This window comes from Camellia sinensis, chromosome 5 (assembly GCF_055761805.1).
Source record: "Camellia sinensis isolate YWXY chromosome 5, ASM5576180v1, whole genome shotgun sequence".
NCBI classification, from domain to species: Eukaryota; Viridiplantae; Streptophyta; class Magnoliopsida; order Ericales; family Theaceae; genus Camellia; species Camellia sinensis.
In genome coordinates, this window is record NC_138965.1 from 53,289,269 (window position 1) to 53,303,290 (window position 14,022).

General features: G+C 32.1%; 2 long non-coding RNA genes across 2 annotated transcripts; one reads left to right on the forward strand and one right to left on the reverse strand.

The window, feature by feature from the left end:
* Nucleotides 1-2,012: 2,012 nt before the first annotated feature.
* On the reverse strand, nt 2,013-2,667 carry LOC145790106 (uncharacterized). Its single transcript, XR_014328745.1, has 3 exons — nt 2,450-2,667; nt 2,194-2,333; nt 2,013-2,113 (listed from the first exon to the last, which is right to left on the reverse strand). It is a non-coding gene; the product is annotated as an uncharacterized LOC145790106 (long non-coding RNA).
* An 8,606-nt stretch (nt 2,668-11,273) lies between these two features.
* On the forward strand, nt 11,274-13,277 carry LOC145790107 (uncharacterized). The gene is made up of 2 exons (XR_014328746.1): nt 11,274-11,416; nt 12,983-13,277. It is a non-coding gene; the product is annotated as an uncharacterized LOC145790107 (long non-coding RNA).
* The last annotated feature ends 745 nt before the right edge of the window (nt 13,278-14,022 follow it).

Below are 14,022 nucleotides of genomic sequence, written 5' to 3' on the forward strand. Positions count from 1 at the left end.
GAGGGAGGAGACATTGTGAGTGTTTTCTTGAGAAGTTTACCATATGAAAATTGGAGTGATGCATATTTTGCGGGGAAACGTTATGGTGAGATGTATTCAAATGTTGCTGAGTCATTCAATTCATGGATACGAGAAGCTCGGTACTTGCCAATAACAAATTTGGTGGACATGATACGATTGCAAATCATGAATATGAGGTCTGATAGGAGGCTGCTCTCTAGTAAATGGAATAAAATTTTGTGTCCTCGTATGGATAGTGTGTTGGAGAAGTCTTTTTTGGGACGGGAGGACATGGAATGTGAGTTTATCATCTGATAATGTCTTTGAAGTGCATTGTTTTCCTTCGGTTATGGTTGATCTTGGGTTGAGAACTTGTTCATGTCGAAAATGGGAAATAAATGGGTATCCATGTCAACATGCTGTTGCTGCAATTTTTAGGAGTGGAAAGAATTTGAATTCATTTGTTGAACCATTTTTTCATGCTGATATGTATCGTCAAGCATACTCGTTTTCGATTGGCCCAGTTCCAACTGTTGAAAAACCTGTGTGTAGCATTGAAAATGCTATGATTTTACCTCCATTGAGCAAGAGACCTGCTGGGAGGCCAAAGAAGAACAGAATTGCTTCTACTGGAGAGTTTAAAAGGGTGATTAAGTGTAGTCGTTGTGAGAGTATTGGTCACCATAATAAGAGGACATGCAAGGAACCTTTGTTAAATAGTTGAGGATTATACATTTTATTGATTGAATAATACATTTGATGATTACTTTGTTTATTTTGTTTTGTGGAATGTATTTTTTAGACAGTGTATATAATAATATCAATCAAATTCATCCAGAGAAATTTTCCAATATCAGTTAAAGTGTGTTTGTTGATATATACTATAGGCAGTGGGTTTGTAGTACCTGTCAAATTCATCCAGAGAAATTTTCCTATGGCAGAGAAAATTCTGTGTGTTGTGTTTTGAAGCTTCATATTCATCCACATAAATTTGACAATGGCAGACTAAAGTACTGTGTGGATTGTATTTTTTGAATTTGATAATTGTTTTGTACTAACACAGTGCATTAGAGATTGAATGATCATATAGGCACCTTCTTTGGCGAGATATGAGTTAAATTTATCTGTAAATTTCCGGTAGCTTCATATCAGTCATTTCAAGAAATGTGCAGACCAGATAGAGCATACAAAAAATTATTGTACAACCAAGAGACAAAATTAAGCTCTTTTGGAATTTCTCTGAGTTGAGAATTTCTCTGGACCAGGGAAGAATTTCTCTGGACTCACTTCAACTCAGAAATTTGTGTCAAAGCCAGAGAAATTTTCCTCACCAACTCGGAGAAATTCCTTCTCTCCAAATCACTCAACCCAGAGAAATTCATAACTCAGAAATTCCATCTTCTGTCAAATTCATCCAGAGAAATTTTCCACCATCAGAGAAAACTATCTGGGCATTGTGTTCTGAAATTTGAAATTCATGCAATGAAATTTTCCAGTGGCAGATAAAATTACTGTGTGCTTTGTGTTTTGTTGAGTTTGATGATTGTTTTGTACCAACACAAAGTATTACAGATTACATGATCATATAGGCATCCCCTTGAGACGATACAAGTTAAATTTCTCTGTGAATTTCTGGTAGTTCATACCAGAGAAATTTCTGCAGACAATTTTCTCTGGCAAACAATTTTCTCTGTGAATGACAATAAAAAAAATATATATATGTATATTTAACCATCGATAGGTATGAAATTTACATTAGTTGAAATAAAAAAAAATGAAATTTAGATTAGTCAAGAAAGGATATATACATATATGTCAAGGATCATCATTCGTTCAATGTATCAACAAGAAAGGATATATACATATATGTGAGACAATTTTCTCTGTGTGGATATGTACATTGTCTTCCTTTCACTAGTTTCACTATTACATTTGTGGTTCTTCTGGAGGTATTTCAATTGGTTCAGTCCATGACCGGCCAACTTCGGTCACAAATCTCTCTATGAGTTCTGCCCTCAACAACCTTATCTCTTGTGCGGACAATTTGGAGCTGATAGGTTCATGCTTGCTATATTGTTTCATTATATAGCAGACAAAGAGGCCACAATCCAGACTGCATACAAATTATAGGTATGATTAGTTTTAAGGAACATGCAATTCAAATTATCTTATTTATAGATGTATGAAACTTACGAATCGCTTTCTTGTTGTGGAGCATTGTTGACATACTCAAAGTCGTAACTTGTGTTTTGTGAGTTTATTAATTTGAAAGAGGGTTGTGATTGAGCGTCTCTTTCAAGGCAAGCTTTCAAAAAATTCTCCACGTAATCTTGCTGCAAAAAAAATAATTTTTATATAACAGAGAAATTTACGGACAAGTCAATGGGATTCTATGAAAATTATCATCACATAAAGATGATGATGTATCAGAGAAATTTGCACTCGTTACCAATTGTTTTGCATCTTTGAAATATTTGTCTTCTGCATCATCCCTCATTGGCCTCAGTGAGTTGTAGAACCTCCATAAATTGTCTTGTTTGTCCAGGACAAGCAAGGTCCAGTGATTTCCATGTGTGGACTTCTCATTACCTCCAGTATTTATTGGGAAATGGAGGAACCTATAGTTCCTCCATGCTGTTTCAATGTGCTTGTCAAATAAGGATACTCGAAAAGTTTGATTTTCTGTCATCTTGATGAAATTCTGTGCTCAGAGAAAATCAAAAAATGGTTTTGTTATGACTAGTGACACAACTGACTTCAAGAAGTATATTAAGAAGAGAAAGTAGAAAGTAAATTCCAGAGAAAATCAAATAAAATAGTAGTAACATACTAAGCACATGGATGTGAAAAAAAAATGAGGTTGGTTGTTGTCTCTCTCTCATTTGGTCAGCCAAAAGGATCTCTCCATAGCCATCAATGACCTGAAAAATATGATTGATAATTGTAATATTGTTTTATAAAGGCTGATGGAACATTGCAGAGAAATTTTGATGAAAGGGAAAGACTTACATTGTTGGCAATTTCTTTTTGCTTTATTAGGTTTCCAATGTCTTCAAATGTAATGAGATTCAACTCACTTGTCCAAATTAAAGCTCTACAAGATGACAAAGAAGGGATTGAATTGTTGTTAATGCAACATAAGTTTGTAATTTGTTGTTTGTTATGTTCTATTTTGTTTGTTGTACTTACTCAAGCCCAGAGACATTTGATATGTGCTGCAAGATGTCTTTTATATGATCTTTTATCAATCTTGAAATTGAAAGAGTTGGTGGAAAGACCCAAGATTTTCTGATGTTTATAGGTTGAGGCAAGATGTACGTATCAGCATCAAGCACTTCTTTGTCCTTCGTGCTTTGCTCAACTTGCTTTGCAGCTTGTTTTGAAGCTCTAGTCACTTTCGCAACTTTGGGATATTGGAATTCTGGATCATGCTGCTTTTCCTTCCTTTCTTTTGCCTTTAAATTTTTTATCATTGATGTCGGATCTTTTTTGACTGTAGATAGTGAAAATATTAGGAAAAGTGAAATTTCTCTGAAGCAACAGATGATATTTCAATATGTAAATTTATTTAATTCAATATTTTGCAGTTACCATAGAGTTTCTTCTTTTGTTTCGGTTGTTGTTTGTGTGGCATTTGTTGTTGTTGGGTTGTTGGTTGTTGTTCCACTTGCATTTCAACTATACACAGGGAAAATCAAACAAGCCCCAAAAATGGAATAAGAAAATATACAGAGAGATGAAATGAGCAGTAGAAATATAACTAATGTGTTCAGAGAGATGTAACTTCCAGAGAAATTACCAATGACAGAGAAAATTATAATAAATAGAAATTTCTCTGAGTTATGTTGGCACAAGGACATAACTTTTTGTGGCTCAAGATTTTCACTGACCTTATGGTTGAAGTTGTGTTGGTGTTCGGTATGGTTGTGTTGCTAGTTGGACGGATAGTTCTTGAACTTGTTCATGCAATTTAGCATTTTCAGTTTCAAGCTCCGAATTTGAACACCTCAACTGTTGAATTGTTTTTGTATCGTCTGCTTTTTCAACCTCCAACATCCTTAGTTTCATTCGGAGTGTGCTTTCTTTTTCTTGAAGTTCTGAGTTATGTGATGTCAGGATTCTTATTGAAATATCCTTTTCAGCAAGTAATTCAATCCAATTTCTGTCTTCTTCTTTTCTAGATTGAGACAGTGCCTTCAGTCTTTGACGTAGATCAGCAATTTGGGCATCCTTTGATTCCTCAAATTCTTCAGGCTGATGCATTGTTGAGCCACAAATGCCATCATGTTATTGGTCCATCGGCTCATTATTTTCTTCTTCATCACTTTCATCCTTGTTCTCTTCTTGTTGTTCATCTTCTTCTTTATCTTCTTGTTCACTGTCTTATTCTTTCTGTTCTTTTTGTTCTTTGTCTTATGGTTCTATTTCTTCACTTTCTTCACTGGTTTGTTCTTCTGTGCTGCTTGCTTGATGTTCTTGTCCATTGCTGGCTTCATATTCTTCTGTGTTGCCTTTTGCTTGTTCATTCCCTCCATCTTCAGATGGATCTTGTAATGTCTCCTTGAATATGACAATTGCCTTTTTTAATTCTTTCTTCGTCTTTTTGCCAAGACAGAACTCCTCTGATGGGTTTTTGACTAGCTGCTTGTTATCAATTTGTAACAGGAGACTCTTTTATTACAGAAATGTTACAAAATTCACTGAGAGAAAAAATTCAAATAAGGAAAATAAAATTCATCTAAATGATACTAATGGGAAACAAACTTCAGAGAAAATTGTATGGGCCAGACAAAATTAGAGACATGGAGTTAATTTTATGGGCAGAGAAAATTATGAAACAAACAACATAATTTAGATATCAGAGAAAATCAATCAAGGCATATAAGTTAATGTTTTACTATAATTGTGTCAGAGAAATTTGAATTCCAGTGAAAATTCATTAGAAGGGTAGAAATAAACAGTGTTTATCAAAGATGGAAGGCACATAAGTTATGGGCAGAGAAAATTACACACAAGGAGAAAAAATTTGATGGGCCAGAGAAAATTATGAAACAACCAACATAATTCAGATATTAGAGAAAATCAATCAGGGCATATAAGTTAATGTGTTGCAATTGTGGCCAGAGAAATTTGGATGGCAGAGAAAATTGATTACAATGGCAGAAATAGACCAGTGGTAAGCAAAGAAGAAAACATAAATTGATATTTCAGAGAAAATTAATCTTAATCAATTAATGCACAAGGAGGGAAACAAAGCAGTGGTCAGAGAAATTTTGGATTTTCACTGAGATTTCAGTAGCAATAGGAATCTAACCTGTCGAGGTGCAAGAGAGTGAACTGGTGTCTTCTGCAGCTGTTTCGTCAAGGTTTGCAGGTTCCACTTGGCACATCTTGGGAAGTCAGTTGTGTTACTGTCTTCCAAGTCAATGATAGTTGCATGTTTACATAGCCAATACTGTGATGAAAATGAAAGTAAATAAAATTTTGTAAACGCACAAATTTGTAAGTATGATAACTGTAAATTTGAATGGATATTATACTTACCAGCAATGCAATGACACACCTCGTAACTTTTTCTAGAGTTTTGTGCAATGCCATGATAGAATCAATCAATGTTGATGTGATTGCTTCCGGCCAATCATACTGTTTCATTGATTCAAGAGGTTCCACATACTTTATAAAAACCCAACCTATTGAATTCTCACTTGTTGCAAAAAATAGGGTGAGACACAAGTACAATGTAACAATGATTGCTACATCTTTGAAGTCAGTTGGTTGCTTGCCTTTCATTGCTTTGACCAAGGCACTTTTAAGAACAGGACCAGTGAGCCTTGTGTCCTTTTGGAATCTTCTCCTGAGGAATGCAGATTTTGGCTTTTTAGAGTATCTTAATGACATGGCTCCTTTACCTCCTTCCAAACCAAAAATCAAGGTCATGTCATTTGTTGTAAAGGTCAGGTTCTTTTTCCCAACTGTGAATGCTTTTGTTTTTTCATTGTAATATTGGATTATGGCAACTACGTCATCATCGGATTTCCTAGATTTCTTTGGATCCATCCTTCCAGTGGTTAGAGCTTGGATCAAATACCAGAATGGGGTCTTTTGAAGCTCTAGAAGATGTTTTGAACTGAATTTAAGTGTTTGAAAGAAGGAGACGACAGATGAGAGGTTGGATCGGAATTGAATGCTGTAGTGAGCTCTCTTTCTGTGGAGTTTAACAGGTTTTTTCCCCCTTGAGCTTAAGTCTTTTGAAGTTGGGGTACTCATCTGGATGCTAGTTGCTTCATCAGCTTGGACTTGTGTGTTTTGGGAAGGAGTTTGTGGTGTTTTAGTGCTGGTTTTTTATCTTAGATGATAAGAGGACTGAGAGAGTTGTTCTTTCTTGCTTGGTGTTTTGCTGCTGGTTTTTAAGAAGACTGAGAGAGTTTCTGTTTTTTGCTTGGTGTTTCCGGTGTTTCGCTGCTTTTACGTTTTGCCATTTCTAGACAATGATTAAAACATAGAGATGTCAACATTAAATCCCAGAGAAAAATGGACATGTCAGAGAAAATTACAGATAAGGGAGAACATTACAAAAAAGAGAAAATTGGAGATGCCAGAGAAAATTACAGATAAGGGGAAATTACAGAAAATTGGACATGCCAGAGAAAATTGGACATTAAAAATTAAATTTCAGAGAAAATCAACACAGCATCATAAACATGTAAGAGAAATTTTCAATAATTGTTTAAATTACATATAGAAGTAAACATACCAGAGAAAATGAATGATAGAAAAAAGTAAACATGGTAAGCGAAAGAAAATTTCCATTCCACAATTAGCAAAGATAAAATAAACAAAGTAATGTAAACATGCCACTGAGAATTACACCATATTGAAATCAAGAATTGAACAAAATAAACATACCAGAGAAAAATGCACATTTTGGAGAAAATTACACATTCTTGAGGAAATTTCCAATCCAGAGAAAATTTCAATTCATAATATTAAAATGCAAGAGAAATTTACATACACAACCAGAGAAAATTAACCATGATAGAGACACTCAAGGGAAGAAAGTGGTGCGATGTGGTCAGAGAAAATTATAAATACCAGAGAAACTTAGAATGGCAAGAGTGTAATAGACATTGCAGAGAAAGATACATATTCTAGAGAAATTTACAAAGCAGAGAAATTCATAAACAAAATGACAGAAACATGTTCAGGAATAAGATCAAGATTCAGAGAAATAACTTTTTCTCAAAGTACACATGGCAGAGAAAATTCAAAGAAGAAACATTCATTCCAGTCCATAATATTAAAATTCCAGAGAAAATTAAAAATGACAAAGACACAAGGGAGGAAAGTGATGTGATGTGGTCAGAGAAAATTATAAATACCACCCTGTGACAGAGGCAAGAAAGCAATAGACATTGGAACCCTAATTAAAAATACCAGAGAAACTTAAGACATTGGAACCAAAAAATTCCAATTAAAAATACATATTCAAGAATACATATTACAGAAACACAAAATAAACATGCCAGAGAAAATTGAAAGAAGAAACGTACATTAATCAAAAATCAGAGAAATTCAAATGCCAGAGAAATTTACAGATAAAATCACACAAACATGTTGAAGAATAAGTTCAAAATACACAGAAATAACTTTTTCCAAATTCAGGTAGCTTTTTATTACGAAATTGAAACCCTAATTTATGAAAGGTTATTATAAAATGCTATTAACTGTGTTTCTAGAGAAAATCTAGTTGTATTGTAGAAAAAACTGACCAGAGTTAGAATGATACTTGAATGACGAGCTGATATGGCCCGAGATGAAGATGCGACGTGACGAAGATGGACTGAGATGATGATGAGCAGTGAAAACGAAGCTTTAACCTAGGTCAAAGAAATTTGTGAGGAAGGAATGTGAATGATTTTTGGAGAAGATAACGAAGCTCTAATGTCGATGGTGCAGATGATGTTGAAACCCTAATTCTGCTGTTCTCCTGTTCGTGAAGATGCTGGATGTTTGGAATGTAACTCAGACGTCGGAATGAGTTTGTTTCTGTGTTGATTTTGGCAAGGGTATTTTGGTCCACAAAATAATTAAAAACGCGCGCCAAGTTGTTTCAGGGACGTGATGCATCACTATCTTTTTGGGTGTCCTTTATCCTCTAAATTGTTATTATTAGGAACCTTAAAAAAAATCTTCCTTTAAATTTTTAGTGTGTTTTTTCAATATATTAAAAACTTGCAATCCACCTATTTGTAAATAATTTTGGTATTCTATAATGAAATGTTATTCCTTCTTTTAAGTAAATTAAAAAGTGATTTATTTAGACCACACTTTTGTCTCATTACACTCACTATTTTTTTTATTTTTTTATTATTACAATCATATGCTTGTTTAAAATTGTCCACCAAGTTTTTTTCTAAGATGAGGTATTGGGTTCCACTCTTGGGAATGGAATGGAAGGCAAGAGTTCAAGTCCTTACAATGAGTGGGTGTGAGTTCAATTCCTTATATATGCTAATCTAACAATTGATCACTGATTTTAAAAATAATAATAATAAAACAAAAACAAAAACAAAAACAATTCCATCTAATAGACGATATCACCATTAGACTCAACGTTACAAGGCAATTATCCGCTATGATAACTCAAACAGTGAGCTATCACCATCACTAAGAAATAATTATAGAATTAAATTGTATTTATTTTTATTAAAAATCTTCCAACAATCCTTCACTTTTAATAAAAATAAATAATTTTAATATTAAGGAAAATTACATTTTACCTATTATCTTTTTTCACTTTACCCCCTAAAACTAAAAATTGATACAATGTACCCCCTTCATCTTCTGAAAAGTTTTCAATTTAACCCTTATGTCTCCATTCTGTTAACAAAACAGACGGAAAAAGGTGTATACAATGTATACATGTCATATTTGTGATGAACATACCCTTTAAAGATCTTTCATAAATATGACATGTGCACATTACATGCACATTTTCTGTCTATTTTGTTAACATAATCGAGACATAAGGGTTAGATTAAAAACTCTCAGAAACTAAAGAAGGTACATTGTATCAATTTTTAATTTGAGAAAGTAAAGTAAAAAATGGTGATAGTTGAGGGGATAAAGTGTAATTTATCCTTAATATTATCACAAAGTTTGGGGGAATTATTGAAAGATTTTTAATAAAATAAATATAATTTAATTATATAATTATTACAATTATTGTGACTTTTAAATATTTCAGTTACAAATATTATTAGTAGATTTTATGGTAGTTAATTATATTATTTATGGAGTTTAATTTCATTGGTTGCAAATAAGATGTTTTGAAGGATGGAAGTTGTTTGAGAGACTTCTATATATTTTTTATGTTTTGGACAATTTTGGTTAGTGAGTTAGTTTAATTTTTTGATGATTGTAAATACTAGACGAGGGATGTTATAAGTAATTTGGGTTTTATCTTAGATTGCTTTATTCTGATTATACCTTCATGAGGAGAGAAAAGATATTTTTAGGACAGTGATAACATAACTCTCAAAACTTGAGAGCTATTTTTCTATACTCTTATTTTTCATTTATCTATATTGTTATTTTTTGTCATTGTTTTTTTTAAGATAATATTTGTACTAAATATTGTATTTATTATTTTTCTAGACTAACAGTTGCTCTGTAGAGACGTTGGCTTCGTTTGGTTTAATTTTATAATCATAATTTGAGTGTTGAATTGTGTTTTGAAAGATAAGTTTTTCAAATTAGTTTTGAAAAAAAAAAAAAAATTGTTTGGTTATGAGTTTTGAAAGGAGTTTTGAGTTGTATTTTGAAATTATTTTGGGTTTATTTTTTTAAAATATTTGAAATTTTCTTAATTTTATTTTTTTAGGGTAAATATTTTTTATTATAAATATTTTTTTAATGTGCGCTGTATTTACTACATTTGTGAGTTGTATTTTTCTTAATATTTTATTTTTTTAAATATTTAAAAATTTTAAAAAAATTATTTATTTTTATCTTAATATTTTATTTTATTTTTAGAAATCATATTTTCGTCAAACATTTCAATTTGATCCATCAGAACACGAATTAATTCTTTTCACTATTTTCTTATAAAAATATACTAATAACAATTGATTACTTTTTATATTTTCATATTTTGGTCCTTATCTTTTAGCTTTATTGCGTCTTAGACCCTTGATATTGTATAAATTAATATAATCGTGTATATATATATATATATATTTACAACTTTTATATTAATAAGTGTACTAAATATCTTCCATTATATACAATATATATATATATATATATATATATATATTACCTAGATCATGCCAAGGCATGGCCATTGATGGATTGATGACCATTTTCAATGAAAAAACAAAAGAAAAAAAAAAAAGAAATGAAAGAATGGTGCAAACCTTTGATTTAGGAGATTCTTGTCTCCCCCATTAACTTCATTAGGGAAATTAAATCCCTAATTAATCTAGATCAAGTCTTTAATCCTATTGCAACTCAACCAAATACAAACCAATTCCATTCAAGACCAACCACAGTTAAAATGGTCAATTCATCACATTTTTTCTATAAATATGAGTGATCCCTCTCTCCCAAAGTTTTAAAAACCACACCGGACCGGCCGGTTCGATTGGTTGAAAGTGAAAAATCGACTTATCTTGAGAGGATCGAGAAAACCAACGGTTGTACCGCCGAAACCGGTCAACCCGGTGACGGTTCACCGGGTCAATAAAATCATTTTTTTTTTGTTATTTTTATTCTTTCTTTCTTTCTTATTATATATATGTTATATATAAGAAAATTTTAATTGAAAACTCTCTTTTAAGGGTTTCCCCTTATGAAAAATCCCATTGAGAGCTTGAAATTATTATGAAAGTCTCTACCTATTTATAAGAAAAAAATTCTTCTAAAAAAAACTCAAGAAATCTATGTGGGATTCAATCAAATTTATTAGAGATAAACTTAAAATTTTAATATCCCTCCAAAGTTTTTCCTTTTCTTTCAATAAAATTATTTGAATTAAAATTATATAGAAGGAATATTGAATATTTGATTTCTTTTTTCACAATTAAAATTAATAATATTTTAAAATATATTTATATAATTTTTAATAAAAAAGTATTAAAAGAAATATTTAAAATTATTTAATTATTTAATTTATAATTTTATTATTTATATTTTTATTTAAATATAATTTTAATATAATTATAACATCACGATTTAATTTCAACCAGTGGCTTGTTCGCCGACCCTTTTTTTTCCGATTCACTGACTTTAAAACATTGCCTCTACCTTTCCTTTGCTATTTTTCTACTGGATTGAGAGAGAGAGGGAGAGAGAGAGAGAGAGAGAAGGCTAAGGACGAAAAGAGAACAAAGAAAGAAAAGCTTTTGCTAGTAAGGTAAGACCACACTTCCCTCTCTTCTTCTCTACCACTTCTAATGTGCACTTTCTATTTCTAAGTGGTATTATATGTATAATATATGTGATATTATGTATTGGTATGATATCTTGGCCATGTATAGCATAGATGTGTTTTGAGTTCTTTTTCTCTTTTATTCAGTAAATAGTTTCTAGGGCACTTGGGTATGTAGAAAATGTGTGAATTTTTGTAGAGCCTAATCGTGTGTTTTTATAGTCAAATCATTTTCTTCAAGTTTTTAACGAAAAGTTCCTGAAAACAGTCCCCTTGTTGGATTTTTAGTAAATTCCAGAAAAATTCACTTAAAATGATTTTCATGTCAAAAGTTTCCTCTATGTGTTTCTTCTAATAGTTATTTGAACAAAAATGATTGATAGAATTGTGAGAAAATCAAATTTTCCCAATGATTGATGAATCTGGATAGAGTTGAAGTAATGGCCAATTAATGGAGCTACAATAAAATGAAACTAGACTTTATTTTATAACTCATAATAAAGTCAGTCCCAATGGGGTTCCCAGAGTAATTTAACCAAATTAATTTCCTGGTAGTGCTACATGCACTTATTAGTGTACCCATTAGTATACCAATTAGTGTTATCATATTATTACTGATCCCGTCCATTATACAAATTACAAATACTCAAAACCTTTAAAATTATGTCACATTATCGGTTAGTACACTAGTTAGTACACTAATTGATGCATAGCATTATTCTTAATTTCCCTACCTCTTCAAATCTGGACATCTGAAAATAATAGTGAATGTGCTCTTTCTTATGGAATATCAAACCCATGGTTTGTTTCCTGTTTGTGTTGGCATTAGAATATCATATATGCTTCTTTAATTTCTCTATTTGATCGTCCTTTAGCTGCCTCATGTTTAGTATAGTTGTGGTTCTCCTTTGCTCTAACTGAAATTCATAATAAATTTAAGAAGGAGAAACTTAATTGGGTGGTGATAGGTTGCGCTCATTCATAATGAATTTGAAAGATAATTATAAAATGTAAGTATTGGTACAGTAATGAGATGTAGTGGGACGTGTTTTTTTAGAGTTGGAATATGTTCCCTTTGGGTGAAATTTTGCGCAAGTGTCTTTGAACCCTAACGTGGTACGGGAGGTATTATGGTTGCTTAACGGAATTGGTGGCCGTGAGGGTCTCACATACGGAGAGTATTCCTGGAAGCCCGTTCCCTTGGGGTAGATTGTGATGACATCATTGATATTTGTGCGGTAAGCGACGAACCGGTGATTATGCAGTAAGCGATGCATTGGCTTTTTGTTTTAAAAAACCAAGGGGGAGTCAGAATTGTCCGTGACCAGTGTTAGTGGTTAGGTAGGTACGACATTTCACGGAGAATCGCCTAGGATACACTTTTGACTGAACATTATGAGGATTGTAATTTATTAATTGCTTGTGAGTATTTAATGTTTTCACTGTATATTATTATACATTTTATTGCATTACTAGTGTATTTGAGCCTAATTTTACTTGTTACTATTATATTAATATATCTATATTTGTTTGTATTGTCTGGAGGTGTAGATAGTAGAGGTTGGATGTTCTTACTGGGCTTCGTAGCTCACGGCTTTTGCTCTTGCGTTGAATGCCAGATTCTGAAGAATTCACCGGCGAAGAAGATTTCAGAGAAGAGATCGGGAAGTTGCGGCACATGTGGATTGGATGTGAGATTGCTTATCTCTTGTTTACTTTATTTGTAATTTATTAAATTAGCACAGGGATGTTTGTAATTTATAAAACTATTATGTGTAATTATCATTTTTGAATGTGTAACTTTAGAAGAACTCTGTATTTATTTGTTAATATATTTCTTGATGTTCCCAATTTTTGAGACGTCACATGCTCGGTTCTACAACTACTTGTTTTCTATGAGTTTATGATACACCTTACGTTACCTCAGTTGTTGTGTAAGGTAAAGATGAAGGATTGTGATAAAAACGAGATGCTAGTTTGTGATGTGAAGGACTCTTAAGGATTAATTGTGATATAAGATAGTTAGGTCCCAACTCTCACATAAAAAGCTTTTACACAGAAGAGCATCTGATTGTAGCAGAGAATAGAAGATCTACTCAAATTTTTTCCATATTCTCCAAGCATATAGATTAAGCTTCCATGGCTGAAGGTGAAGAACAAGTCTTGTTTGAAGACATATCTCTGTGGTTTCATTCTTCCAACTTGTACAAATTCAGTCTTGGGTTTTCAAGAGCCTTCGACACAAATGAAACATTTTTGGTAATAAATTTACTCACAAAAAAATCAACTCATATATAGATGTCAAATATATTTTTTTTGTCCCATTCCTCATCCACATCTTTTTCTATTATATCTATGCCCATTAGTTGTAGTAGATACTCGCACCTTGTATACCCCAAGTGAAGAATTCCAATGGAAAAAATATTGGTGATCAAAATAAAGACTTGGATTAATAGAAGAATGGATAAAATTGAAAAAACCAACAGACCCAAAACTATGCTTATCAAACAAGTCCACTTAATCTATTATTCGGTAATAAATATCTCACTCTCTCGACAAACTAAGCCTTCATAGTACAAACTTTAAATTGT